Source organism: Castanea sativa, chromosome 10 (genome assembly GCF_040712315.1).
Source record: "Castanea sativa cultivar Marrone di Chiusa Pesio chromosome 10, ASM4071231v1".
In the NCBI taxonomy this organism is placed as follows: domain Eukaryota; kingdom Viridiplantae; phylum Streptophyta; class Magnoliopsida; order Fagales; family Fagaceae; genus Castanea; species Castanea sativa.
Window position 1 is genome coordinate 18,564,220 of NC_134022.1, and position 6,453 is coordinate 18,570,672.

A 6,453-nucleotide genomic window follows, 5' to 3' on the forward strand; every position below is an offset into this window, starting at 1 on the left:
TCATTTCCTTTTCAATAAAGAGGACCCTTTCTTCTCTCTTGGCAGAGTTTGTACTGTCTGCTTCACTACACTAGGGACAAAACCAGTCATCCTCTGGGACCTCTTGAAGTGGAGGATTACAACAATCTACGTGGGTACCAACCCCACAACCAACAGAACCACTTTCATTACCACAAATCAACGTGATCTCCCCTCTATCATGAGAGCCACAAACTGTGCAGGCTATATAATTACTACCATTATCATTGGTGTGGAGTCTGTGGACTCCTTGACAATCTCTTCTGCCTTGCTCTGCAGGTAAGCAAATGACTTCTCTGCCCAAGCATGAGTGTTGTATAGAACATGTTTGTCAAGGGAGTACCCAGGCTTGCAAACATACTTGACTATGTAATCAGCTAGAGCACAGGGTATCTCATGTTTCATAAACTCCTGGACCCACAAATCAACATGTGGCATGCCGGGGCTGATAATGGCAAAGTCAACTCGATCATTAAGAAATCGGGTATAAGGAGGAGAAGTTGCCAATATAGTCCTATCTCCAGCCTTCACAGCACGCTTAAGAGTATCCTGTTTGATCACACAAAATGAGATGTATTAAATAGAGTCTACAAACTGTAGTGCCCACTAATTAAGTTTGTACAAGATACATATCCTTCGTAGAATATATGGGAAAATTTGCAAGCAAAAATTGTAAAATGAGATTTTAACATACCAAAGTTGGTGCTATGCATTATTCATATATGATAATGCGCATTCCATAAAATGCACCATGACCTGTTTTCTCCCTCAAGTGCCGCCACTTCCTTGGAGCCTCCAAATTGATGGCACCATCTTCATTTAGGCCATTTTTGTACCATTTGTAAGATTCCTCAGCCAAAAATCTCCCTGCCTGACTACAAGCAGTTAAATAATCGGTCTTAAGAATCCACCTGCATTCAAGATTGAATCATTTAGAACATTTGAACATCTATTCAAGATAACAAATCCTATGTAGCATATAGCAAGTTTCGCCGAACTTCTCACAAGAATGGGCAAAGTTTTACCCAGTGTCCCCCAGATCAACTGGAGAATAAACCTTGATGTAAAAATACTATTTTTCTTGGCAAATAAAACACCAGTTGGAATTCAATCAAATAAGTTGCCATTGTTATGCAAAGTTCTGAACTTATTTACATACCTTCCAGATGCAACTGCAGCAAAGACTTCTCTGTCCTGCGAATTGGATCTGGGGTTATGAAGTGTGTAGCCTGGTATGACCATTGATGAGAATCTCGGCAAAGATTTCCTTTCAAACGTCTAATAACTTGTTGAAACTCCTTTCTCTGTAGTCAAGGTCCACTCAATATAAACCATGCAGGTTCAGTTTCACTCTGTTTGGTATATCTCTTGCTGATGTTGAAGAATTTGGACACACCTTCCCTGCCTTTTGATTGACCTTCCTTGGTGTCATATTAGAATTAACAGATGGTTTCCCAACACACTCTTTGCCCTGACTTATATTTTGAACTGGCTTGTTCTCCTTCTTCGCTTCAACAGAGTTCTCTGACTTATTTGCGGGAATGGAGCAGCTCTTAGTTTTGGCAGAAGGAAGCAACAATCTTTCCTCCTTTACCGTCCCAGTCCCCTCACTGTTCTCAGTCAGTCTCTTCACCATCCTTACCTTTCTGAGATTTCATTATATCCATATTCACCTTGGTTCTACCTATAGGGCGCTTTTTCCCTTTATTCATCTTCCCTTTCACACCATCTCCATCTAAGGTTGATTCAATATGTTCAAACTTCTTGTCACAAACTGCTTTTTCTGGTTCACTTCCCTTGGTGCCTTCCTCTAAAGCCATCACATCATCATGCACATTATTCTTGCAGTTATTTGTTATATGCTGTGTCTTGTCTGAATTCTCTTCCACGATTGTATCTTCTTTATCTGTCAATGTAACCAGCCCAGACTTCTCTTCATTAAGTGGCTTCTCCAACTCAAGTTCAAGCCTGTCCTCTGGAGCCTCAGTTTCATCATCCATCATTTCATTTTTATTCTCTCTATCATCCCCAGACTTCAGGGCATCTCTCATCTCCACCTCCTTCACTGGTTCAACGTTATCAGTTGGAGGAGATATCTCAAGCAGCATAGAAACAGAAGACTTCTCATGATCTGCTGTCTCTTGCACTCCAACAGAATGAACCACAGCATCATTTTGGGAGGTCGCTTTATTTTTTTGTATATTATTAGTAGTTGACTTATATCTTGAACCCAGAGTCTTTCTGGCAGCCATCTTCTTCCTAATTGGTTTTGCAAACAAGTCATTTCCTCCTTCAAGCATGCTCAAATTGCCAGGCTTGTCAGATTTCAGTCTCCAATTTTTTGTTACTGGGAGAAGACTCCACATTTTGCTTCTCATTCTCTTGCTTCCCTTTCTCTCCAACTATAGATTCCCCCATATCAAAATCTACAATGTCAGGCCTGGTGTATGAGGCAGACTTTCTTAAGCTCTGCAAAGATGATTGAGGTGTCTTCTCATCAACAAAGTCATCTTGCCCAGTCTTTGTGGTCACAATTTAGGAGAAAGGCATATCACATGTTAATGACTTCTCACTAGGAATTGAGGTTTTGGTTGTTAATATCTTAGCGAATGAGTTCGGTGCAGCATTCAGATTAGCAGCCTCATCCTTAGAGAGGTCATTATTTCCAAGTGGAAAATGGCAGTTAGTTCCACTGGCACCATCAATCAGAGAGTGGTTAGTTCCAATACCTGAATTCTATCACCCACCACTAGGCTCCTTGTGATGCATGGTTTCACATTAAGACTCACTTTTGGTGATTTAAAGCCAGCACAAGAAACATCTGCCGTCCTCTTTTGAGGGAAAAAACCACTTTACTCTCCTCTATTGACTATAATAGTTTCTTCCATAGATGTTTACCAGAGCCAAATCTGTCTGTCACTTGTTCCATCTTTAAGGAAAAGTTGTCAAAATCATCATTGACTTTACCCGGGGCTCTTTAAAATGATCACTTAAATTTCTTAATACTTCTCCACAGTACATTGGAATTAAGGATCTCCTTAAGTGACTTAAAGGACTAAACTTGCCATCACGCTGAGTTGGCCTTTTGGCACTTCCAGGAGTAGAATTCGAGTCATTTCCCACCTTTGAATGATCTGGAGTTCCATCAAGTGGGTCAGGCAGCTCATCAGAACTAGTGTTCTGACGGCGAAGTGCTTTAAGAACATCAAAATTATCAAAGCTTGAAGCTTGACCAGGTGATTTCTCTATTGTATTATCAACATTCAATGGACCCTTTGGTGCAATCGAAAGTTCACCGACTGATTCGGGCGGCAATTTACATGTTGTTGATACCCCAATTTTTGAATTATGAGGAGTCTTATTCATGTCTTTCCCCCCAGAGTGCCTCACAACAGTGTCTTCAGCCTCTTCTTCGGACTCCTTAGCCTCTGCTTCCAATATCTCCAACTCATAGCCACTGTTCAGAAAGAATGCGTTCAGTAGATAAATTGCTGTGGTATTCATACTTCAATATACTCATATAGGCAAGGAGCTCAAGAAATGGAAAATAAAAAAAGCAAAACAAACAAACAAGCAAAAAAAAAAACCATCAGGAACAACGCAAATTTCAGTGTATTAAAATATCTAAAAATAACATTAAACACATTGATATATGTTGCATTGCAGCAACCAACCAAGATGCTTAAAACTATGCTTATGCTGCTTAATTAAGAATATACTGACCCATCCACACAAACAACTTCTGCTGAAATCAAGGGTCAACGGGTTCTCACAGCAAGTGTGTCGAGGTGAAATCTCCTTCTAAACCCAAGACATTATGGCATTGGAATGTAGAGGCCAAAAACCACCCTTTTGCAATATATCAATATTTGTGAAATATTTAGCAATCTACCACCTTTTTTAAATTCGAGTTTGTGAAATTCGAGTTTGCCGTGTAACTCAAGTTTCATAAATTTGAGTTCTTTGAAAAAATAGCCTTCAAAATTGCCAAAATTTTTTGATGGTACTCAAGTTCCAAAAATTTTCAAAATTTTTCCATGGTACTCGAGTTCATAGAACTTGAGTACCCAAAAAGTGGTAGATCCCTACATATTTCCGAAACAATGGTAGATTGATATATATTTCAATAAACAGTGCTATTGTGCCATTTTGGCTGGAATGCAGATGTAGTTTGGGTCAACAAGCAGAATGTATAATTTCCTTCCTTTCTCCTCTTCTTTCTTGAATTATGGTAGAAGACCAAAATAGGATCCAGAAATGTTTCTTAATAGATCAATTGTGTATCATTCAGGTCATGCAATGATGGGGTTCAAGGCTCCAATAAGTTCAAATTGATCATAAATTTCATTCTTCAAGGGCTGTTATTGATCCCAAATTTTTTTTTTTTTCAATATATGAACACAATAATTTAAAAGAATAGCTTGTAAGTTGTAACTCGTGTGATGCACTAGATTTTTATTTATATCAATTTTGGTTTTAAGTATATGTATTCTCAATCTAACAAATATACATAAATTAATAATATGGTTTATGTATAATTTTTAGATACCAACTTGGAGTAAATAATTTGTAACAAAAACCTTATTTGAATAAAATAAAATATATTAAGAACAATTTTCCTCTAAACCAATTTGGAAGAAAGTTCCTCCAACACATTACGTGACAACTCAAAAGGCTATCCACATGTACATTACATGACCTACTTAATAGTCATGTGACTTTTTTGCATGATTTTTTGGATCATGTGATTTTGTAGATGGTCCTCTAAATTTTTAAGTAATTAATTGGAGGAAAAGTGCACGTGTATAGTCTTTTGAGTCGCCAAGCAGTGGACTGGAGAAACTTTTATCCAAACTGATTCATGGGGAATCATGTCACCGGGTAAATACTTGTTACCTAAAAATAAGGGAGAACATTGATTTATTTTTTAAGTTTAAGAGGAGATTATAACTACACCCTAGATAAGGAAGGGAAGTTCAATATGCTTATTAATTAATGAAACATTAATAATAACAATATTTAACGTATATAACTATAACATTAGTAGGGGCGTCCGGCATCCCTACTAACAACGCATTGCATTAAAAAATTTGGGACTTAAACTTGGTTGTTGTTATTGAATTGATAGTTTTCTAATAAAACAGTAAAGGAAAAATGACATGTAGCGAAAGTATAAGCCTTATAACAGTCATGTGGCATACTTTTGACGTTTTTTTTGGGGGGGGGGGGGGTTTAGATCTGAACTTTCTCTAAATTGCAGCTTTAGAAGTTTGATTTCTTTTCATTGTAGTTAAAAAAACAGTCCTAACAAAGGGAATAAACTACTTCTTTCCAATAAATCAGGACGAACACTGCTTGATTTTTGAAGTTTAAATGGCATTGCAACTGCATCATAGTTAGAAGAAGTGCAATTTGCCCATTAATTAATGCAATATTGATAACAGTTAATGTATTTAAGTAGAACACGAATATCAATTGAATTTTTAGAAAACATAATAGGTAGATAGCGGGAAAGGGGGAGTTCAAAGGTGGGGGGTTTGAACCATAGACATGAGGCACTACGAAGGATGCCATTACTACTAGGCTATCACTTGAATAGATGAACCCAAAAAAGAAAAAAAAAAAATGACACGTGGTGAAAGTCTAGGCCTTAACATCACTATATGACATACTTAATAAATTTCTAGGGTATTTAGAATTGAACTTTCTCTAAGTTTCAGCTTTTATAGTATCATATAAGATATCATAAAGAAGGAACAAATATACCTGTGCATGCATGCATAGTATGTAATTAGCTTCTCATCATCAATCATATAAAAATAAATAAATAACCCCACACCCCCCCCCCCAAAAAAACTCTTTTGATGCATGCCATAGAAGTAGCACATTCAAACCCACACAATGTCAGATTCATATGCCTCACCTCTTGTTATAGTTAAGTTCCGGCAGAAGCTTCCAACCCTTAAGCTGCAGAAAAATAACAGGCAAATCAGATAAAAGAAAACCTCAATTCATACAAAAAAGACAGAGAATCTCATTTTTCAAAGATTCTGAAACAGATAATTTTGTTCATCCTATAGGCTTCAAAATTTCAAAACATAAAAGAATGATAGAACCTCAACATACCAATCTTCCAACCATTGATGACTGACAAGTTTTATCGTATGGATTTTTTTGGCAAGTTCATACTTCTCACCTACATAAAATAATAGACTCCATTAAAATTTAGTTCTACTGAACTACTCATAGTCCACAAAATTCAGATGTAAAGTGTTCAAGAAACCTTAAACCAGATATACCAATAACTCAAACTAAATAATTCACAAACAACCTTCAATTTAATATTATAAATTGATTGTGGCAAAACTTCCCAAAATTAATTTTCTCCAAGTGTCTCTCATGTCATTCAACTAACAAAAACTGCCCATCAATAGA

General features: G+C 36.9%; 1 pseudogene; it reads right to left on the minus strand.

The window, feature by feature from the left end:
• On the minus strand, positions 1 to 6,216 carry LOC142614214 (uncharacterized; annotated as a pseudogene).
• Positions 6,217 to 6,453: the final 237 nt, after the last annotated feature.